The 25,452-nt window shown below is 36.0% G+C and overlaps 1 protein-coding gene and 1 pseudogene across 22 annotated transcripts in view; one reads left to right on the top strand and one right to left on the bottom strand.

The window, feature by feature from the left end:
* Nucleotides 1–25,452, bottom strand: part of Focad (focadhesin) — a 357,541-nt gene that overhangs the window by 142,277 nt on the left and 189,812 nt on the right. The window lies entirely within an intron of this gene.
* LOC101697303 (ubiquitin-conjugating enzyme E2 L3 pseudogene) lies at nucleotides 13,781–14,251 on the top strand (annotated as a pseudogene).

A 25,452-nucleotide genomic window follows, 5' to 3' on the forward strand; every position in this document is an offset into this window, starting at 1 on the left:
AAAAGAATACAGTGGCATCATAGGGCTTAAATTTAACATGCTACAACATGCGTGAATCCTGAAAATGTTATGCTCCGTGGAAGAAGCTGTCACAAAATATCAATTTTGTGTGGTTCCATTTATATAAATTGTCCCAAACAGGCAAATCTACAGAGGCAGTAAAGAGACTACTGGTGGTATAGGGGTGGTGATGGTGGGAGGTGAGTGGAGAGAGATAATACAAGGCAACAGCAAGAGGGTACAAAGTTTTTTTAGGGATGATGAAATGCTGCAAACTTGACTGTGGTGATGGTTATACAAACGTCTGGATATACTAAAAGCTATTCAATCATACATTTTAAATTAGTAAACTTCATTGTATGAGAATTTTGTCTTAATAAAGCTCTGCACAAGAAAAGCTTTGATGTAGCATGAAGCAGGGGAATAGATGTTTTGGCATCAGAGAAGTCTAGGTTGTAACCTTGCCTGTGCCACTAACCATCTGTGTGACTTTCAACTTCCACACTGGCAACATGAATATTAGTGCCTAACTCACAAGGGCTGAAGATGTTGTAAAAAGACTTAATATAGTTCTGGATGACGGGTAAGCACTTAAATGTACGGTCTTCCCATTGGTATTACGATCACATTCCGTTAGCAATTATTTAACTTGGGTAATTTTCAAGACATACCAGAGTACTTGTGTCGCTGTGATTCTGCAGAATTCAACTCTGACGGTCATCACTCTATTCTCTACCTTAATCCACAACAGTTGTAGGTCCTGATCGATCTCGCCACCCAATGTGTCCACCGGGCACCTGATTCATCAAACAATGCCAGCTGCACTCACCAAGAAATCCCCACTGTATCATCTGAGAAAGGCAGCCAGGCCAAGTGAAGCATACAGATTTTATTTTACTTTATTTTATTGTGTTAAATAAGCTCTTCAAATTTTTTTTATTTCATCTTACATAAGTTTTGGTAAGTTGTATTTTTTCAAGGAATTTATCCATTTCAACTGTTATTTTATTTATTGGCATAAAAGTATCCATAGTATACTTATTTTTTTTCCAATTCTTATTTTTTATAGAGAGAGAGTTTTTTCAGAAGTATACATATTTTAAAAGCTTTTCTTTCTCCTTTATGCTTTTTTTATCCTTATTCTTGTGCAGTGAGTTTTTAGCTACTAAAACAAGTTCAGGGCTAGAACAAACAATGCCAGGACACAGGATGAGAAGTACCAGGATATTGGCTGCTCCTACCTAGGATGGCTCTGATTCTAAGCTTTGAAAAAGGGAAATAAAGGAGAAGGTTTTCTTTGACCGTATTCAACCTAACCTCCAGGGTGAGAAAGAGACAAGACTGGGCAGAAATACATAGGAATAAGGAGTATGCAGGTCTCTGCAGTAGCTTGAGTTTCAGCCCTTAGAATCATTAGCCACAGAGGAATAGACGGGCTACACATGGCTAAGAGGAGGACACTCCATGAAACTGCATATCCCAGCCTGGCCTCACATAGGGACTACACAGAAGGGTCTATCTGAGCATACAAAGGGTCTGAAGATTTTTGTACTATAAGAAAATAAATGTAAATTTCTATTGCAAAGAGCAATAAAAACTTAAGATTTTCTTGTATTTTCTCATTTATTTCAATACATCATAAAGTTTATCCTTAGGTAATTCCAACAAAATCATCAATGCTGCCTACTTATATTAGCAAATGCACAGGATGGTCACATAGTACATAACTAAAAGAATAGGAATTTAATTATAAAGGTCAGACATGTTTTCTAAAACAAGTATCAAGACACACATGAAAAACTGGTGTTCCATATAGAAAAGTATTATCCATATAATGCAGATAGGAGTTCAAATGAAAGAAATCTTTGTTAATGGTAACTATATATCTGTGAACCAGAACTCCATTTCTAAAAATTTACCCTAAGGAAACATTGCAGGTATATGCTACGGTTTAACTCTTAGGACGATCACTGCAGGAATACAAATGATAATAAAAAATAAAAATAAAAAACATCAAACAAATTATCCATCAATCTTAGATGTGGTAAAGGGACAAGACAACTGGGTGTAATGGTGCCCACCTGTATTTCCAGGTCTCTGAGAGGCTGAGCTAAAGGATTTTGAGCCCAACCTGGACAATGTAGTAAGACCCTGTCTCAAAGTAAAAAAAAAAAATTTTAAAGGGGGGTTAGAGATGTAGCTCAATGTGAAAGCCCTCACTCAGCTCAATCCCTAGTACCACCAAAAAACAACATAAAACCCCAGAAAAGATAGAAAAGGATAGAAAAGGACAGACAATACATTAAATGAGCAATGACAAATCGTGTAGCTGTTAAAAATATGCATGAGCTATGATAAAAATATATAGTAATATTTAAATAAAAATTTATTATAGTAAAGAACATATTAGCATTAATCCCCATCAAAATAATTCCCCTTGCTTCAAACACACCTATTCCATTGTTCCTGCCACTTTCCTTTTTTTAACTCATTCTTATTAGTACATGTTTGAGACACATAGTGTTTACAGTCTGCTCAGTGATTTGAGATACATATTTTTGAATTTTTAATGACATTCCTAGATTACTGTAAATCCCCTAAATTTCTAAAGCAACTTATATACTTTGTAGGATTCTTCACACCTGTAAATAGGTACCATGGATAGTAGTTAAATGGCCATTTGTTCAGGGTCTCCAACTTACTTTCCTACAAGTTTCCTGAGGGTAAAATATGTAACTGCGCTTTTACATAACTATATCTCTAACATTTAGCAGTACCTTGAGCACAGTAGGCACACAATTAAATGGATAAATATAAACAAAATCTGTCAGTTGGCTGGATGGATATCTGGACTGTTTCTACTTCGGGCTATTATGAATAATGCTATGAATATTTGTATGTAGATTTCACTTAGTGCATAAAATGCAGTGGCCTGTCTAGTCCAGAAAACATAAACAAAGATGGCACTGTCCTTACTGTAGACCCTGTCACTCTTTTTTCAGGACACTTGGCTACCACAGGTGACACATGATCATCTGATGCAAGCCAAGTAAGCAAATATCAATTCACATACAAGTGTTGATAAAGTTCAATTTCTCTCCTTTTAAGATAAAATATAACCAAGAAATATCATAATTTTCCCCATATCCCATAGCAAGCTTACACATAAACTCACTTTAGAAGCTACTGTTCTTGACAATGATCCCAAACTTCACAACTGTAGGTCCAAGTCACTGGGGAACTCAATAAAATACAGTCTGAAGTAGGTTTCATCTCTAGAACTCCTGGATTGGTAGTCTAAGACGTCTAAAAACTTTTGGGTATCCTACTTTACACAGTAGACATTACAGCTATTTCTTTTCCTATGAAGTCCATAACTTGGAGAGAATAACTGAAACAAACATGTAAGAGGAAAGATGTAGCCCAACTGAAATTACAAGCATAATATAAATGAAACAGAATTTATGTCGTCCTTTTGTTTGACCTGTAATTCTAAATTTTCAGACCAAAGTCATATGATCCTATCATATGACTTGTTTAAGCAAGTAAATTTCCCAAATGACAATTTATAAGTAGAGGCAGTGTGTCGTGGTTCTGAAGCAAAGAGAATAGTGCCCTCAGGAACATCTTACACAACCCTGTGTGTCATGGTTCTGAAGCAAAGAGAATAGTGCCCTCAGGAACATCTTACACAACACTGAATTAACACATAATACATTATACCATGCTATTGGGAGACTTAATGGAAAGAAGAGAGAGAGAGAGAGAGAACAAAAAACAAAAAGGAAAACAAAGCCTATACAGTATGAAGTCATCTAAATCACAAAAGGTAAGTAGTACATACTCTCAAGATATAAAAAAAAGGCTTTTGTATTTTTATTGGTACATGTTTGCATTACAAGACTGCATTCCTCATAGGGAGTTGGTACATGTACATAACACATCTTAATTTTGTTTCACCCCTTTCCCTTCCCCTCTCTCCCCTGCCTCCATCTCTTGGTTCCCTTTCCTTTTGCAAAAGATCTATCTCCCTGTTTCCTATTATCTTTTATTTTGCTGATTTTTTATATTTTGGGTTAAAGGCTTAGGATGATATTCAACTAATACCATAGTTTAACAGAATTCTCTCAAACTTAAAAAGAACAAATTTTAAAAGAAAATACAGGGCTGGGGATTTACCTCAGTGGTTTCGCCACCTGCTGCGCAAGCGCAAGGACCTAAGTTCAATCCCCGGTACCAAAAAAAAAAAACAAGAAAATACATATATTAACTACATACTACTTCTGGGTATGCATGCTAGTGAGGCATTCTGAGAAATTCTATATCCATGAAAGACTTATCAAAGTCTTTCTGTCGTAATTCCAAATATTTCTTAAGCAAGTTAACTTCCTTTCACTAATTGCAGTAAACATGATTTTAGTCATCTAATCAAGGTTAAATCTAATCTAGAATCACTTCTGTTTGTACAAATGGGTGTTTTGGTGATATTTCATCCTAGTCAGGGAGAAGGTGAGATATTCCTATTCTTTTGTCTTAATTCCAAATATTTATATAGAGCAAAAATGAATTTAAATACCATAACTAAAAAAGCCACCTTTGAATTAAAAAAAAAAAAAGTGTGATTCCACAACAGTTAAGGGTATATGCTAAATAAAATGCTTTTTAAAACAGACCAATTAATTTCTTGGAAGGTTCCAAAATAATGCTCCCATTCAGATCTTGGATCCAAAAGCCTTCCAAAACATTTATATCATTTGTTCTACTGCCCTCTTTCAGTGATTGCCTTTCTATAATCCATGTCCTCATTTGCCCCAAGAATAACCTACATCTTGTATTAGCCTAAATCAATCTATTTTATTCACTGAGATGGCAGAATGGTGCACACTTAGCATCACTGTAGCCATGCCATTATTTCCAACTCAGTGGTATTTATTCAGATGAGCATAATTTGCAATCACTGAGCTCAACTCTTGTGATGTTAACTGGCATCGTTAAAACCCTCCCAGTGTCCAAATCCTTTGATCTTTTAAAGAATGTCCTCGGCTGTGACTGAGAGCCGGAAACTCAATGCTGCACACCCTGAACAGCCTTAGTGTCTGGCACAGACTCCTCACATCAGCTAATAATCCTGAGATGTGACTGATTCAAGTGAGAAAAATTTTTTCATACAAAAATTCTTTAAATGCACACAAAGAAATTTTTTAAATGGATTAAAACAAATACATGAAGCAGAGGGACAGACTAAACATTATAGCTTCACATGTTAACGTCATACACTTTTAAGAATAAAGTATCTTAAAAGATCATGACAAATCTTAAGAAGAGTAAAAGGCAGATGACGGAGGATAGGGAATTGAAAAACAAAAGCAAAATGATAAAGTGATAAAATTTCAAGATCTCAATTTAAAAATTTCTTACTGTATTATCAAACACACACACAATATATTTAATAATTTTTTAAAAAATTTCTTACTATAGTTTTGTTATAACTTTCTATGATTCTCAAATGCTTTCCTTAAGAAAATAAAAACAACCAATTAAAGAATAGTAGAAAGTTAAAATTTTGTTATATTTTTTAAAGAACATTATTTTTATTTTCTCAAACATTCCATACATAGCTTGTATGTGCTAAAGGGTATCCATTATACAAATGCAATGTGCTCAGTTAAAATTTTATTTCAAAAATGAAAAACGATATTTAAAAATTTACTTACAGGGTGACAAAGTGTTATAATATTCACAAATGTTTAATAAAAAGCAAGTTCATGCTGTCCTTTTAAAGTTAAAAATAAGGCTAAACTACAAGTTTCAACTGCAAAGAGTCATTGTGTAGTATATAAAAAGCTCAGCATGGAAATACATTCAACAAACGTATAAAAAGAGTTTTCACGCCCAGGGAAGAACTGAAGGCATCAAAAATAGGACCAACTACAAATAACGTAGAGCTCGGTTCAAAAAGACCAGCAAATTCATTCTGTAATGCATAGCAAATTAAACATAATCAACTCTTCTGCAAGGTTAGACAGGCAATCTACCTTTAGAAGTCCCCACAAACAAAACACAAGAACAACAAAAGCAGTTCCAGAGTGTAATAAATACCAAATCCACAGTAGGTGACAGAAGCCTTACTGTACACAGCTGAGAAAACCTGCCATCAAACAATGGCTCACATTTCCATACTAAATTATATTTATCACGCTAAAAAAATGTTTAAACAAAATGCAGGATTTCTATTGGCCATTTTATATCACACTAACTCCCTAAAACCTTGCTGAGTCCCATTGAAAATTGCCCACCCCATGGTGCTCTGAAGGAGACCCCAGACAAAGGGTTAAGATGATGGGAGAGCCAAAGACAACTACCTTTCACCATGATTTCAGAAAATAACTAAACAAAAGAGGACAGAATAGCCAAAACATAACCTTGGCACAGGGTATTTCTGAGGAAATCACTGCTGTGACAAATGGCCTGAAATGAACTCTGCCAGCGGTCAAGAATCCCCAGGAAAGCCCCCGCCATCTATTGCTCAATTGTACAATACATTGCTTTGAAAATACAACTCTCATGGAGCTGGACAAGATGAAAGAGCTTTTCTTCATGATTCTGCAATGCCTATTAATTTTTGCTACAACAGACTCACAGCTGATTAAGAAAACATAGGGCTAGCAATGGCTCACACTCCTATTTACAACTTTTTGAGAAAATGTTGAAAGTGAATGAGCTCACTTTTTAAGCATAATGTATTGATATTCATTTCTGCACAAACAATATGCTATTTCTCCCTAACCCTCTGCAATTTGTTTAGGCCAGAAGTTATTTTCCCTCTTGAAACAGCAGCAATGTTAATGATTCCTATGAAATTACAAAATTACTTTTCAGAAATATTAGGATTAATTCACTGTCATTTAACACACAGGCTGAGAAACCAATGATTAAAAGAGCAAAACTTAAACTGTTTCCAAGGTACACTCACATTTTTATCACAAATCAACATGATAGAGGAGGAAGAGACAAATTATAGTAAAAAGAAAAAAACATTCAAATCTCCGTGTTACCACATATTTCCATGATAATTTTGTATGTTAGATTATCTAAACTCATCGGTAAATACTTTCTACATTACAAGCTTATTGTGACATTTAACATACAACATAATTTATAACAAATGACAAACATAGTAATGGGAAACAAAAGCAATAGCCTTTGTAGAATAACATACTGCAAAAAGTACAGATCTTAATTGAATGTTCTGATGAAGTTTGACAAATGACATACATAAAATGAGCATTCCAGTTTAGACAGAGACCAAGAAATCTTCTAGTAAACACATCAAAAGGGAAGAGATGAAATTTTTTACTCTGTATTTTAAATGTATTTTCAACTAATATATCTGAAATATTATTTCAAAATGTAATCAATTTTTAACATATTGCCAGTAAGATACCATTATGTGATATTTAACAACAGGTACATATTCTAAGAAGTGTGTTAATCAGTTCCATCACTGTGGAAACAACACAGTACACTCAAGCAAACTAAGAGAGCAATCATGTCTCTAGGTGATATCCTCTTCTGGGACCACTGCCACATACGTGGTCCACTGCTGACCAATACACTGGTATGCAGCACATGACAGTATTTTACATTTTTTGTATTATGTTTCACACTAAGAACACATCATGATTTGGATTAGCCATAGTTCAAGTGATCACTAGGCACATGTAGCTAACAGTTACTATATTGGTTGATGCCAACGTAACTACCATCCAAAAAATTTCATGTTCCTTTCCAGTTTACCCCCTACTCTCACTCAAGGTCAACCACTACTCTGACTTCTATGCCATACATTAGATTTGCCTAATCTTAAATTTCACAAAATAAGGAATCAAATATTAAAGGCAATATCTTCTTACACCTGGCTTCTTGCATTGAGCATGTTTTCAAGAGCATGCCACACATTGGTGTAGCTGGCAGTGATCCTTTTCACTCTGTTGCAGGATAGTGTTCTATTGTATAAACATAATTTGTTTACTCACTGACCAGCTGACAATATTTGCATTATTTTCAAATATGCTGCTATTGATAAAGCTAAAAATGAACATTCTTAAATAAGACTTTTTTGTTTTTCTGGACATATTTTCATTTATTTGGGTAAATATTAGAAGTGGAATTGCTGTATCATAAGATAGGGCCAGGGATTTAGCTCAGTGGTTTCGCCGCTTGCTGTGCAAGCGGCAAGGACCTGAGTTCAATCCCCAGTACCAAAAAAAAAAAAAAAAAAAGATAGATTTTTATGTTCACCTTTCTATAAGAAATTGTCGAATACTTCTCTACAATAATTGTGCCATTTTGCATTCCTGTCAATAATACGAGATAATCCAATTAGTTCTCATCTTTTCCAATATGTGGCATTGTCAGTCTTTTTAATTTTAGTGATTTCAGTGCTATACACATTTCCCAATGATCAATAATTTTGAGATTTTTTTCCCCATGTTTACTGACTAATCATGGAACATCTTTTTTGAAAAGTAGTTCAAGAAGATGAAGGGAGAGGTTTTACAAAGACAAACTAAGATCATGAATGAAAGTACTTGTAATGCTGAAATAAGCAACACACTTCCAAGAACTAATTAGGTCAGGTAAATGATGTAAATCAAGCCAAGGGATGAGCAGTAAATTAGAGTACATGTACATATAAAGAAAACTGCTAATTAGAAAAGAGAAAGAAATAAAAGGAATAAAGATAGGAAAGGAAGAAGTGAAACTATCATTATTTGCTGATGATATGATACTTTACATAGAAGATCCAAAAAACTCAGTCAAAAGTCTTCTAGACCTAATTGACAGATTCAGTAGAGTAGCTGGATACACGGTCAACACTCAAAAAACAAGAGCCTTCTTTTTCTTTCTTTTTTTTTTTTTGGTACCAGGGATCGAACTCAGGTGCTTGTGCTTGCGCAGCAAGCAGTGAAACCACTGAGCTAAATGCCCAGCCCAATAGTCTTCTTATATGCAAATAGCAGACTCATTGAGAGAGAAATTCGGGAAATAATTCCTTTTACAATAGCATCTAAAAAAATGAAATATCTAGGAATCAACCTAACAAAGGAAGCAAAAGACTTTTACACTGAAAACTACAGCACTATGAAAAAGGAGATCGAAGAGAATATAAGAAAATGGAAAGATATCCCTTGTTCCTGGGTAGGAAGAACCAATATAGTGAAAATGGCCATACTTCCAAAACTATTATATATATTTAATGCAATGCCGATTGAAATTCCAACAATATACTTCACAGAACTAGAGAAAACAATCCAAAAATTCATTTGGAACCAGAAGAGACCTACAACAGCAAAAGCAATTCTAGGCAACAGAGACATGGGTGGCGGTATCACAATCCCCAATTTGAAACTACACTACAAAGCTACTGTGATAAAAACAGCATAGTACTGGCAAAGAAACAGACCTGAAGATCAGTGGAATAGATTAGAAGATGCAGAAACAACTCCAGACATTCTTAGCCATCTCATCTTTGACAAAGGAGCCGACCACCCTCACTGGAGGAAACATAGCCCATTTAATAAATGGTGTTGGAAAAACTGGTTCTCAACCTGCCAAAGATTAAAACTAGACCCATACCTATCACCATCCACCAAACTAAGATCGAAGTGGATTAAAGATCTAAATAGTAAGACAGAAACACTAAACTTGCTGGAAGATAAGTTAGGTAGAATTCTTGATGACACTGGCATAGGAAAAGACTTTATAAACAAATCTTCAGTAGCACGGGAGCTAGCACAAGAATCAACAACTGGGATCTCATCTTATTAAAAAGCTTCTGCAATGCAAGAGAAATCGCCAACAGAGCTAAGAGACAACCTACAATGTGGAAAGATATTTTTAGCAGCTGTACCTCAGACAAAGGTCCACTATCGAGAATATATAAAGAACTGAAAAAAATCAGACCCCCCCCAAATTCAAAGACCCAATTCAAAAATGGGCATCTGAAATGAGCAGACATTTCTCAGACAAAGAAGTAAAAGCAGCTAATAAATATATGAAAAAATGCTCTACATCACTGGTCATCTGAGAGATGCAGATGAAAACAACACTGAGATTCCACCTCACCCCACAAAGAATGGCTGCTATCAAGAAATCAACCAATAACAAATGCTGGTGGGGGTGTGGAGAGAAAGGAAGCCTTTTCCATCGTTGGTGGGAATGTAGACTGGTGCAACCACTGTGGAAATCAGTATGGAGATACCTCAAAGAACTAGGACTACAGGTCCCATTTGACCCAGCTATTCCCCTATTGGGAATCTTCCCCAAAGAATTAAAAGAATCATACCGCAGCGATATATGTGCACCCATGTTTATAGCAGCACAGTTTGTAATAGCTAAAGCTTGGAAACAGCCCAAGTGCCTATCAACTGGAAACTGGATAAAAAGATGTGGGTTTTTTTTATAAAATGGAGTACTACTCAGCCATAAAGAATGAGAAACTAGAGACATTTATAGCTAAATGGATGCATATTGAGGCCATACTCTTAAGTGAAATAAATAGGACACACATGTATAAATACCGAATAGTTTCTCTAGTGTGAGAAACTGATAGTGTAAACATGGGTTAAAATGATTAAAATGAATAATTGATAATTTGAAATAGGAAAAGGTCCAAGGGTTTGAGGGTGGAGGGAGGGGAAGGGGAAAGGGAAGAAGGGAAAGGAAAAATTATGAGAAAGAAAAAAAATTGGAATCAAAGTCTGTGTAAATAGGGAAGGGTGGAGGTGGTAAAGGGTGCACAGGTAATGGGAGAAAAAATAAGAACTAAGATACACCATGTTTAGGTACAAACACCCAATGATAAATGTAAATGTACTGTATACCTAAAATGTACCAATAAATATATAAATAAAGAAGAGGGTAAAATGTAAAAAAAATTTTAAAAAAGGAAGCTGCTAGGAGCTCTTAGTACCAAGTGGCCACTGCCAAGTAGAAGAGCAGGCTGGGTACTATCTGATCTTCCTGTCTTATCAAGAGTGTGGATAGTTGAATTTTCATTAATATTAAATTAATTTTCTAAATATCAATTCTATAATCAAAGGAGGCTATAAGTTCTCAAACTTTGATTTGTATAAATGTTGGTAGTTTTTATATGAGGACAAACATATTATTATGATAAACATTAAAGCATTCGTGATAATGAATGATTACTGGTCAAAGACAGCACACCTATTAAAGCAAGAGCTGGCTATCTACCAAGGGCAGATGATCAAGCCATTCTGAGTGCCAAGATAACAATGCTCCAGAGAAAGTAAGATAGAAACAATTGGCCAGGGAAGCTCCTCTTTCCTGGCCAACTCTGTGGTAGGGCAGAATATGAATAAATATTTGTATTCTTAAATGGCTACTCACATCATCTATATTACAGTTTTCTGCAAGAATGAAGGTAACAGCTAATAACAAATGCTTCTGTAGTGTTGCCTATCTACCAGTGTTATTTGGAGAGAACAAAAGAAAATGATACGTCAGTAGAAATGTAAAACAGTACAGCTGGTTTGGAAAACAGTCTGGCAGTTCTTCAAACAGCTAAACACAGAGTTATCATGTGATCTAACAATTCCATCTTAGGTACATACCCAAGAAAAATAAAACATACGTCCATACAAATCCTTGTACATAAATGCTGAAAGCACCATCATGCTTCATACCCACAAGAATGGAAACAACTCAAATGTCCATCAATTGATGAGTGGGTAAATAAAATTTGATATTCCTATACAATTCACTCTTAACCATAAAAAGGAATGAAGTGTTGTTATAGTCTACAACACCAATGAGCCCTGAAAACATTATCCTAAGTGAAAGCCAATCACAAAAGACCACATATTGTGTGACTCCATTTATATGAAATGTCTAAAATAAGCAAATCTATATAGATACAAAAGTATATTAATGGTTTGCTAGAGCTGGGAGGTATGGCAGAGTTGAAATGTGATGCTTAATTAATGTGGGGTTTATGAGGCACTGAAAAATATTTCAAAATTCACTGTAGTGACATTAACAACTCTGACTATTCAAAAAGTCACTGGATGATAATAATATAGATGGATGAATTTATATAGTATATAAATTACATCTCAATACAAGTTTATATAAAGAAAGAAAAAAGAAAGGTACAGATGAGCTACTGAACCTTCTTCCTCTAGTCCCAAACCATCCCTTTGCTACCTGAGGTTGATGCTTGGGATTTAAGGAATTATTTCACTGATGTATCTATTTCTCTCTACACTATATCTGAATTTCAAATCCATTAAGATTCTTAACATAATGTTCTCCATTATCAGATTGTGAGCTCACAGAAAGCCAAAAATGTCTCATAAATCTTTATATCCAGGGCCTTGCTTAGACCAGGTTAGTGTTTTCTGTGTCTACCTGGGGACTCTAACTAATGGTTGCTAATGCAGTGGACCAGGCTGCGAGACACATGCCACATTCTTTCCTTTTACTCTCCCCACCAGACAAGGAATACTGAGCACCTCTGAAAGTCTGCCGACCCTTCTATTTGAACATCTTCTGGAAGAAGCAACAACCTTTACAAGATTATGATATAAACAGATCCCCTTTACAACTGCAAGCACAAACTCACATATCTCCAAAGCAAAACAATGACAACCTTATTTTTTTTTTTTTAAAGCGTAAAGGAAAAGAGAGGATGAAGTATAGGTTTAAATAAGATCCCTAAGACAGGGTGAATTTCAAAAAATATTCATTGAAAATATTCACACAAATAATATGAAAACAAAATTAAATCAAAACATATCTAACTTTTTACAACTTTTACTTAAAAGTCTGTAATAGATTCACTTACATACATTCCTTGTATTCATAATCATGGGATAAAAATCACCATGAGGAAAAAGCATCCCATTTACATCTTTTTTTTATGACAGTGAGAAGTGTTTGGACATAAGGAATTCTGTGCTCCTTGTAATAAGAAAAATGGCATGTGAAGGTTAAAGCTGGATTGTTAATTTGGTTGGCTTGAGAGCCATTTTGAGGACTGGTAAAACACATTTCTGGGTGTGTCTGGGTGGTGACTGGAGGCGACTTTGAGTACTATCCCTGGCCACTTCCTCTCTGGCACTGTTCCTCTGTTTTGCTTCCCTGCTGCCATGAAGTAAACAGTTTCCCTCCATTACATTGTTCCACCCTGCTACTTCTGCCTTGGAAACAGCTAACCATGAACTGAAACCTCTGAAACTACTAGCCAAATTAAACTTCTCCTCCTTTATATTGTGGATGTTGAATATTTTGTTCCAGCAATGGTAAAGCTGATCTGCACGAGCCACAATAGTAAGAAATGATCCCCTAAACTCAACATAGTAGTGAAACGGCTGAATTATGCTTGCTAGTAACAAATTGCACTGCCAGAAACTCAGATACAAATAGCTACATTCCATATTTCATGATCAGGTAAACATGAAAAGTTACTAGTAAATAGGTTATTTAGTAAAATCATAAAAGTATCTTCAAAACTCAAAAACATTTAAGAAAATAATCCAATAGAAGGGAAAAATTTTACATATGTAATTATCTGTTAGCTTGTTAATTATGGAGAATAAGAAGCAATTTAAAAATCCAATAAAAAATGAATTATTTAATTATATTTTCACATAGAGGTACACCTTATAATCTGTAGCAACAACAAAAATATTTGTAGCAAAATGTAAAGTAATAAAGAAAATGAAAACTTTAAAAATATATGTGTAGACCAGGTCCAAGATGGCTGCCAGCAGGAGGCTAATGAAGGAGCTTGAAGAGATCCGCAAATGTGGAATGAAAAACTTCGGTAACATCCAGGTTGATGAAGCTAATTTATTGACTTGGCAAGGGCTTATTGTTCCTGACAACCCTCCATATGATAAGGGGGCCTTTAAAATCGAAATCAACTTTCCAGCAGAGTACCCATTCAAACTACAGAAGATCACATTTAAAACAAAGATCTATCACCCAAACATTGATGAAAAAGGACAGGTTAGCCTGCCAGTAATTAGTGCTGAGAACTGGAAGCCAACGACCAAGACCAACCAAGTAATCCAGTCCCTCATAGTACTGGTGAACAACCCCCAGCCTGAGCACCTGCTCTAGGCTGACCTAGCTGAAGAATACTCTAAGGACTGTAAAAAAATTCTGTAAGAATGCTGAAGAGTTTACAAAGAAGTATGGGGAAAAGCGACCTATTGACTAAAATCTGCCACAAATGATTCCAGCAAGTGTGAGCAGAGACCCTAAGCAGTGCATTCAGACACCCCACAAAGCAAGACTGTGGAAAATTGACACATGCCACCACTTGGCGTTCACTTGTGGCAGTTACTAACTTTCTACAGTTTTCTTAATCAAAAGTGATCTAGTAACCTGTAAAGAAAGTATTAAAAATTTCAGATATTCTAAAAAAGATAAAATAAATAAATAAATAAAATATATGCGTATAAAAAATACTATGAAAAAGGATATGGAAAATGAAAATGGTTTTGCGATAGTTTAATGAGAGTATTAATTTTTTATTAGCCAAAGTAATAGCGATGCTATAAAAACTTAACATCTTCACTAGTAGGACAAAAACACTTCAACACATCTTTAAAAACATAAAATAGGGGCTGGGGATTTAGCTCAGTGGTTTCGCCACCTGATGCGCAAGTGCAAGGACCCAAGTTCAATCCCTGGTACCAAAAAAACCACCCTAAAATATATAGGCTGGGGATTTAGCTCAGTAGCACTGAACCTGTCTCACAAGCGCAAGGTCCTAAGTTGGATTCCCAATACCAAAAAGAGGAAAAAACAAACAAACAAACAAACAAACAAACAAAAAAAATATATATATAATCAGTGAAAACACTAAAAATTAATGCTTTAGCTCAAAACATCTTTTTTATTAGGCTCATTAAGAATTAGTGTAAAATCTTATGAATTAATTAATCCCCCCAAATTGGGAAAGCATAGGAAGACTCCAAATATTATTCACAAAAGAGTTCAATAATATTGTAATATAAGATCAACTGAACACAAACATGACCAACAAAAACACATGATGATATATAAATTATACCTCAATAAAGTGGTGTTTAAAAAAAGTAGTGACTGGTCGGGAGTGGTGATGAGTTCATGTAATTCCAGCACTCCAGAAGCTAAGGAAGGAGGATCACTGCAAATTCAAGGCCAGCCTGAACTATGTAGTGAGACCGTATCTCAAAACAAAAACAATAAATACATAAATAATAATAATAAAGATTTAAGCTTTGAGTTCACATATACTTAGGTTTGAATACTGGCTCTAGTACATTTTAGCTATATGAACTTAAGCAATTATTTGACTTTTATCAACTTCTCAGAAGAAAATAGAACCTATCATATATGGGGGTTTGGGGTGCAAATTAAATGAGCTAATAAATAATTATAGTGTAGAGTGTTTACCAGATGGAAAGCACTTAGTAAATCAACACATGCTTATTATTATATAGTATGAAAGTATAATAGTTTTATAGTTGAAAGCATTCTGTTAATTTCATGAAAAACAAAGAAAATGTTTCTTTTCTTTAAACATGAACAAGCTAGTAAAGAAAAGAACACAAAATATGTGTTCATCTGTCTTTCATACACTTGAATAAGCTCTCTTTGAAGTGAAAGGCCCACAACCAAGCTAACACTTTCTCAGCATCCCTTCCTTAGAAGTATCAGATCAGAACTGTTTTCCTCATCACTCTGACAGCAATAAAATGGGACATGGCTGATTGAGGAAGTTAAAAGCAATGAAGAAGAAAATATTCTAAGAATCTAGGGAGACATTTTTGCAAAATGGTTACATAAATGCAAAATTAAATTGCTTAAGATATGTTAAATGCATTTACCAAAAGGCCAAAACAAATCTTACCATTATGTAATATTAACATGTACTAGCAAAATGTAATTTTAAAAACTGGAAAAGATGCTCAGTATCATTAGTCATTGGGGAAATACAAATAAAAATCCCAGAAAACACCAGTTCATACTCATGAAGATAATAATGGTCCAAAAAAAACCCAGATAATAACAAATGTTGATGAGGATGTGGAGAAATCAAAACCTTCATATATTGTTGATATAAAGGTAAAGTGGCATTGCCACTCTAGAAAACACCCTGGCAATTCCTTAAAAGGTTAAAACAGACTTAACATATGACTGTACAATTCCACTGTTGAGGTATATTTCCAAAAATCAAACCACATATATATATATATATAGTTATAGTTATAGTTATAGTTATAGTTATAGTTATATATAACTTATACACAAATGTTCACATCAGCATTATTCATAGTAGTCAAATAAGAGCAATCTAATATTCATCACTTGATAAGTATATAAATAAAATATGCTATAGTCATACAGAATAGTATTCAACCATAAAAAGAAATGAAGCACTAACACTTGCTTTAACAAAGCATGAACTGTGAAAATATAGTGAAGAGGCTAATCACAAAGAGTATATACCATTATTCCATTTTCAAAATGTCCAGAATAGCTTCCCACCTCCTGACCAAAGCTCCACAGTCAGCCATGCTTTACGTCCAACAAAGAGCTTTCTACATGGGTCACCACAGAGTGCTGCTTTGTCTCTCTCAGTAGAATATCCAGGCTGCCTAGATACCATCAGTAAGTACACGCAGATCCCATCGAGCAGTGGTGAGGACCAGAGTGGCATAGCTGCAGGCAGATCCAGCCAGGGCCCTATCCTAACCACAGTGACTTGGGCACATAGGCCCAAGCCAAAGGCCTGCCGGGAAAAGAGCTGCACAGGCACACAAGCAACAACCAGAGGCTCACCCTGATACCATCAGTACATATGCACAGATCCCAGTGAGCAACAGTGTGGAACAGAGCAGTACGGCGGCAGGCAGGTCCAGCCAGGGCCCCACCCTGACCCCCACCTCTTGGACACACAGGCCCAAGTGAAGGGCCCGCCTGGAAAACAACTGCACAGGAGCACAAGTAACAGCCAGAGGCTTGCCGCAATACCATCAGAACATGCATGGAGACCCTAGCCAGAAGCCTAAAAAGGCACCAGTGAATGGAGTGCACAGCCTCCAGCCAAAGGCCCCCCCGCACAACAGCTACTTAGGGGGGCAGGCCCTAGCAAAAGGCACACCTAGATACCATCCCAAGTGTGCACAGGCCCCAGCCAGAAGCCGACCCAGACAACAGCGCAGCTCAGGGATCCAGAAGGCAAGCACTCTGAACCCAGGAATTAGTATACTGGTGAGCAACAGAATAAAGGCTGCTCAGTAGCTTGCTAAGAACTGAAGACCACTGGGTGAGCAAAAAGTTCCCTAAGCAAAGGCATAGCAGGCTGCCTCTGTTGAAATGAGAAGACGCATAAATAAGTCTCAAAACCAGACTTCCAGATCACCTAAGGCAACCCCAAAGGGAAACAAGATGAAACAATCTGATACTCAACCACCTGGACTCCCTGAACTGGCAATGAAAGAGGATCTGGAAAAAATGAAAACAGAAGTAATTTCTCATATAACAACAGAGAATGTGCCCACAGTACAAGACATGTTTAATAAAGCTAGAGCAGGTACAGATAAAATAGAGAAGCTGAGGAACATGATGGAATCCCAACATAGGAAACAAATGAAATCTATAAAACAGATGCAAATGGATTTCCAGGAGATTAAAAACTTCACTGAAGGTTTATGCAGCAAAATAAGCCAAAGTGAGGACAGAATTTCAGATATAGAAGATAAGATTGGAATTAGTGAGCTTAGCCAGGCAGATGGATGGGACCTTGGCCAAGTGAAGCCCCACTCCATCCAATCTGCGCCCCACCCACCAGCCACCAGCAAGTGGAAGGTGAGGACCTCTGCCGGCCACTTGAAGGCCGTTCCATCCAGCCCTCGCCCCACCCCCCAGACATCAGCTTAGCCAACTGAGTGACTGCATCTCCCCCTCACCCCCGGCTGACACTGCCCTCCTGAATGTGCCGCTACCTGGTTCCAAACTACAGAGGCACAGGGGTCATAAAGGCCATTGTCCTGAGCTCCAGAAGATAGAGCAGAAGTAAACAACAGAAAGAAGACCTCTCTCAGGCTCCTTGATGGAAACTGAAGCGCACTGGAAAAGTGAAGAGAATCTCTGCAATAAAGACACACCACACCACCTTACTTGGTAAGTTGGAGCGATCATCACCTCCCATCAGAAACTGGACTAACTTCAAGGCAAGGGCAGCGGTAACCTACAGTAGAACCTTGCAGAATTCAACCCTGCAGGAGGACAGGAAGCTCAACTTGGGACTTAAAGCCAGAAATCTGCCTGAATCTCATGGTTCTGCTACTGGCTTCCTGAGACTCATTGATATATCTGCAAATTGCTGCCCACGTTGTCTATTGTGACAGCAGAGACATTCTGGAGGCCCTTCATTTTAATTTTTTATTTGCTATTTTCAATTACTATTTTTTTTGCTCTTACTTTCAATTTTTATTTTCTCCTTTTTGTACTTTTCGAATTTTTATCTTTCTCTTATTTTTTTATCTTTCTTTTCTCTTTTCTTTCTTTCTCTGTCTCTCACTTGCTCTCTCACTGTCCATGTTGTTCTTCATCTCCCTTTATGTGCTTCTTCTGGCACTAATTTGGATTTCTTCCTTATTTTTCATTTCTTCTCTTTTTCCTTCTCTTGATTATCATTAGTTTTAAAGGAAAGTAAATACAATTTCTAGCCTCCCTGTTGCTGTTAGGTTGTTCTGTTCTCGTCTTTGTTCATTCTTTCTGTCTTTTCCACTTGTCTTCAACAGTTTCTTAGAGCTTGCGTGATCTTCCTGTGTCCTCTCGTCTCACTGCTAAGCTTACCCTATCCTTCTACCTATTTATCCCTCCCTTCCCAACTCCTTCTAGCTCCCCAGCCCAAAGGGTAAAGTTGCTATATTGAAGAGTTTATTCACTATAAACATATGTTGGGCTGGTCCTCAATTTTTTTGGGGGGGAGGTTGTTCTTTAATTTTGATTTAATTCACACAGTTAAAGGTGACAGATTAATAACTACCACGAATTGTAATTTTCTAAGCTATACTTCATGCTATGGTGTTGCTGATTGTATCACTTGGGCTAAGGTGTTGTGATTGATCTAATCAGTCGTCCTTCCTGGTATAATGAAAATAAGATAGCCTTAGAACCATAGAAACTCAAAACCTAGAGACCAGCTATATCAATAAGACACCTCTGAGAAGCAATCATTCAATACAGGTTCTAAATACAAGCAACAAAGATACTTACAATAAGCAATTTCAAAGTATCAACCCAGGAATTAAACCAAGGAAAATACCAAAAACAAAAATGAGAAGACATTTAAGCAAGGCACAATCTCAGACTTGCACCCCACCAAAAGCAAATTCTGGGGGAACCGAGGTGAAAAAATCTGATAATCTAACACCTGGACACCCTGAACTGACAGCACAGGAACTAACAAAACAGATGAATGAGGCTCTAGAAAAATTGAATGCAGAAATAATCTCCCAGATAACTGCAGAGACGGTGGGCCAAGTGAAAGACATGATCAGAGGCTCTAGAACAGAAACAGATAAAAAAAATAGAGGAGCTCAGAACCATGCTGCAAATCAAGAATGCCCAGCTTAAGAAAGAAATGGAAACCATGATAGCATAACAAAAGAAAGAAATGGAATCCACGAAACAGATTCAAACACATATCGAGGAAATTTGAAACTCCACTGAAAGTATTCACAGCAGATAAAGGGAATGTGAAGATACAATATCAGATATACAAGACAGTACTGCAGTGAAGGACCATGAAAACAGAGATTTCTTAAAAATAGTAAAGGACCAGGAGAAACAAATCCAGCAGCTGCTAGATGATGCAAAGAAGAAGAACATAAGACTGATAGGAGTCCATGAAAAAGCACGAGAAAGTACAACTGACATAAAAATACTGTTTACAGAAGTAATAGTAGAAAACTTCCCAGACAGAGGTAGAGAATTGGACATACAGATAAGTGAGGCATATATAACTCCAACTAGCCATGATCAAAAAAAAATCTATACCTAGACATATAATAGTCAAGATCCCAGAAACCCAACAGAAGAACAAAAGCGTACAAGCAGTCAGAGAAAAGAAACAAATTAACAACAAAGGAAAGCCCATCAGAATCACAGAAGACTACTCAACACAAACCCTCAAGTCAAGGAGAGCCTGGAGTGAAGTATTTCAAGCCCTAAAAGAAAATAAATTCCAACCTAGACTACTGTATCCTGCAAAATTATCTTTCAAAATCCATGGGGAAATTAGATACTTCCATGAAAAGGAACACCTGTGAAATTTTGTGAACACCAAACCAGCACTCCAAACAACTCCAAACAACATCCTAGAAAAAGACTATGAAGGTCACAAATCCAGGAGGCCCAACAGAGTGAACCCACCAGGCAAGGCAAAAAACTAAAGGGAAAGGGTGAAAAATAAAAGAGACAACAACAATACAACATCATAACAAGGATGAGTCAATATCAATTATAACCATCAATGTTAATGGCCTCAATTCACCAATCAAAAGAAATAGACTGGCAGAATGGATTAAGAAGCAAAATTCAACAATATGCTGTATACAAGAAACACACCTAACTCAAAGAGAAATTCATGGACTGAAAGTAAAAGGATGGAAAACAGTTCTCCACACAACTGGAACCCAGAAAAAAGCAGGGGTACAATCTTATTTGCAGACATAGTAGATTTCAAACCAAAACTAATTAAGAGAGACAAAGATGCTCACTACATCCTTGTTAAGGGAACAATCCAAGAGGAAGACATGACAATCCTAAATATATATGCACCAAATATGAATGCCCCCAACAATACAAAACAAATATTAATGGACATGAAAAACCAAATCAGCACTAATATAATTGTAGTGGGGGACATCAATACACCATATTACCACAAATAGACAGATCATCTAGACAAAACATCAACAAAGAAATTCTAGAACTGAACTAAGCTATTGAACAAATGGACTTAATAGATGTTTACAAAGTGTACGATCCCACAAAATCAGAATATGCACTCTTTTCGGCTACACACAGGTCATTCACCAAAATAGGCCACATGATAGCTCATAGGACATGGTTAAGTAAATGTAAAAGAACTGAAGTTTAAGTACAAAGGAATTGAAGTTACCCCCTGTATATTATCAGACCATAGTGCAATAAAAACTGGAGATCAATAACATAAGAAACTGCAAAGCCCCCACAGACACATGGATATTGAATAACACCATCCTGAACAAACAATGGGTCACAGAGGAAATGAAAGAAGAAATTAGACAGTTTCTACAAATAAATGATAATGCCAGTACAATATACAGGAATCTATGGGACACAATGAAAGCAGTTCTACCAGGGAAATTCATAGCAGTGAATGCCCATATTAGGAAAACAGAGAGAACTCAAATAAATAACCTAATGCAGAACATCAAGCTCCTAGAAAAAGAAAAGCAAAACAAACCCAAAGCTCCTACAAGAGAAGAAATTATGAAGAGCACAGCAAAAATCAATGCAATGGAAACAAAGAGAATGATACAAAAAAAAAAAATCAATGAATTAAAGAGTTGGTTTTTCAAAAGAATAAGTAAAATTGATAAACCATTAGGCAACCTTATCAAAGAAAAGGTAAGAAAAGGCTCAAATCCATGCAATTAAGAACAAAAAAGGTGAAGTCACAACAGATCCAGCACAAATCCAGAGGATTGTCAATACCTACTTCGAGAACATGTACTCTAATGAAATAGAAAACACAGAAGAAGTGGACAGGTTCCTAGATACATAAAAATTGCCAAAGTTAAATCAGAAGATATAGAAATGAAGAACATATAAAATTTCTAAAAACTCCAATTACAATGACTGAAATTGAAAATGTAATAAAAAATTTACCAACAAAGAAAAGCCCAGGTCTTGATGGCTTCACTGCTAAATTCCAAAAGACATTTAAAGAAGAACTATCAGCATTACTTTTAAAGTTCATCAATGAAATTTGAAGGGAAGCAATATTTCCAAATTCATTCCTGGAAGCAAGTGTTCCTTTGACTTCAAAAGTAGGGAAAGACACTCAAAAAAAGAACTACAGGCCAATCTCCCTATTGAACATCATGCAAAAATCCTCAACAAGATACTGGCAAACAGAATACAGAAGGTCATCAAGAAGATCATACACCCTGACCAAGTGGATTTATCCCAGGGATGCAAGGATGATTCAACATATGTAAATCAATAAATGTAATACACTACAGTAACAGACACAAGGACAAAAATCATATCATCACCTACATAGATGGAGAAAAAGCATTTGACAAAATCCAACACACATTCATGACAAAAACTCTAGAAAAAATTAGCATACAAAGTCTTTATCTCAACCTGATTGAGGCTATCTGTGAAAAAGCAACAGCCAACAACATATTAAATGGTCAAAAACTGTAACCTTTCAAGCTAAAATCAGGAACAAGACAAGGATGCTCACTATCACCACTCTTATTCAATGCAGTTCTGGAAACATTAGCCACAGGAATTAGAAAACAGAAAGAAATAAAAGGAATAAAGATATGAAAGGAAGAATTCAAACTTTCATTATTTTCTGACAATATGATGCTTTACATGGAGGACCCAAAAAACTCGGCCAAAGACTTCTAGACTTAATTGACAGATTCAGCAGAGTAGCTGGATAAAAAGTCAGCACTCAAAGAACAATAGCCTTCTTGTACACAAAATAAGGGACTGAGAGAGAAATTAGGGAAACGATTACTTTTATGATAGGTTCCAAAAAAATGAAATATCTAGAAATCAATCTAACAAAGGAAGCAAAACACCTCCACAATGAAACATACAGCACTCTGAAAAAAGAGATCAAAGAGGATATAAGAAAATGGAAAGACATCCCTTGCTCCTGGGTAGGAAGAACCAATATACTGAAAATGGCCATACTTCCAAAACTACTATATAGATTTAATGCAATGCCGATTGAAATTCCAACAATGCATTTCACAGAACTACAGACAACAATTCAAAAATTCATTTGGCACCAAAAGAGACTTAGAATAGCAAAAGCAATTTTAAGCAACAGAGACATGGCAGGGGGTGTCACAATCACCAACTTGAAACTATACTACAAAGCTACTGTGATAATAACAGCATGGTACAGGCAAAGAAACAGACCCAAGGATCAGTGGAATAGATTCGAAGATGCAGAAACAACTAAAGACATACTCAGTTACCTCATCTTTGACAAAGGAGCCAACCACCCTCATAGGACAAAAGATAGCCTATTTAAAAAATGGTGTTGGAAAAACTGGATATCAACTTGTCAAAGATTAAAACTAGACCGTTATCAGCATGCACTAAAATAAGATCACAGTGGATAAAGATCTTAATATTAAAACAGAAACACTAAACATGCTGGAAGATAAGTTAGAACTCTTGAAGACATTGGCATAGAAAAAGACTTTATAAACAAAACCTCAGTAGCATGGGAACTGGAACAAAGAATAAACAACTGTGATCTCATCTTATTAAAAACCTTCTGCACTGCAAGACAAACCACCAACAGAGCTAAGAGACAACCTACAATGTGGGAAAAAAATTTTAGCAGCTATACCTCAAAGGACTACTATCTAGAATATATAAGGAACTGAAAAAACTCAGACCCCTCTAAATTTAAAGACTCAATTCAAAAATGGGCATCTAAAATGAACAGACATTTATCAGACAAAGAAGTAAAAGCAGCAAATAAACATATGAAAAAATGTTCTACATCACTGGACATTCGAGAGATGCAGATGAAAACAACACTGAGATTCCACCTCACCCCACAAAGAATGGTTGCTATCAAGAAATTAACCAATATCAAATGCTGGTGGGGGTGGGGGGGGTGGGGAGAAAGGAACCCTTCTCCATTGTTGGTGGGAGTGCAGACTATAGCAACCACTGTGGAAATTAGTATGGAGATACCTCAAAGAACTAGGACTACAGGTCCCATTTGACCGAGCTATTCCACTGCTGGGGATCTTCCCAAAAGAATTAAAAGAATCATACCACAGAGATATATGTGCACCCATGTTTATAGCAGTACAGTTTGTAATAGCTAAAGTTTGGAAATAGCCCAAGTGCCCAACAACTGGAAACTGGATAAAGAAGATGTGTTTTTTTAATAAAATGGAGTACTACTCAGTCATAAAAATGAGAAACTAGAGTCATTTTTAGCTAAATGGATGCATACTGAGCCCATATTCTTAAGTGAAATAAGTAGGACACACATGTGTAAATTCTGAATAGTATCTCTGGTGTTAGAAACTGAAAGTGTAAATAAGGGTTAAAATGCTTAAAACAAATAATTGATAAGTTCAAATAGGAAGAAAAGGTCAAAAGGGGTAAGGGAAGTGGGAGGCAAATGGGAAAAGAAAGAAGGGAAAAGAAAAATTATAAGAAAAGGAAAAAAATGGAAACAGTCTTTGTAAATAGGGAAGGGTGGACAGGGAATGGGGAAAAAATAAGAACCAAGATACATCATGTACAAGTACAAGTATGCAATGATAAATATAAATGTGTTGTATACCTAAAATGTACCAATAAAAGAATTTGAGCACACACACACAGAAAAGATTGCAATTATTGATCAGGAAAAGAAAAATTTCTTAAAAATAGTAAGGGACCACAAGAAATATAGCCAGCAGCTGCTACATAATGCAAAGAAGAATAACATAAGACTGATCATAGTCAATGAAGAAACAGGAGAGAGTTCAGATGACATGAAAAAAAAAACTGTTCACAGAAGCAATGCCAGAAAACTTCCCCAGTAGGGGAAAAGAACTTGAAACACAGATAAGTGAGGCATATAGGACTCCAGCTAGCCTTGATAAAAAAAAATCTACACATAGGCATATAATAGTTAAGATACCAGAAACCCAGCAGAAGAACAAAATTCCACAAGCAGATACAAAAAAGAAACAAATCACATACAATGGAAAGCCCATCAGAATCACAGCACACTTCTCAACACAAAGAGTTTGGAGTGACATACCTCAAGCTCTAAAGAAAAACAACCTCCAACCCAGAATGAAGTGTCCTGAAAAACTATCTTTCAATATTGATGGAGAAATAAGATACTTTCATGACAAAGACCACCTTCGGAACTTCATGAATACCAAACTAGCATTCCAAAAAAATCTTCACTATTGCACCCAACTATATAAACAAATACTAACAGACAAGCTTAATCAAATAAGCACTAATACAATAGTAGTGGGGGCCCTCAATACTCCAGTGTCACAAATAGATCAACTACATAAAAAATAAACGAAATACTAGAACTCCATCAAACTCTTAAATGAACTTAACAGATGTTTACAGAGTGTTCCACGTCAC

This window comes from Heterocephalus glaber, unplaced genomic scaffold (genome assembly GCF_053883595.1).
Source record: "Heterocephalus glaber isolate CG9 unplaced genomic scaffold, H.glaber_assembly_v1.0 deba00001481, whole genome shotgun sequence".
Lineage (NCBI taxonomy): Eukaryota > Metazoa > Chordata > Mammalia > Rodentia > Bathyergidae > Heterocephalus > Heterocephalus glaber.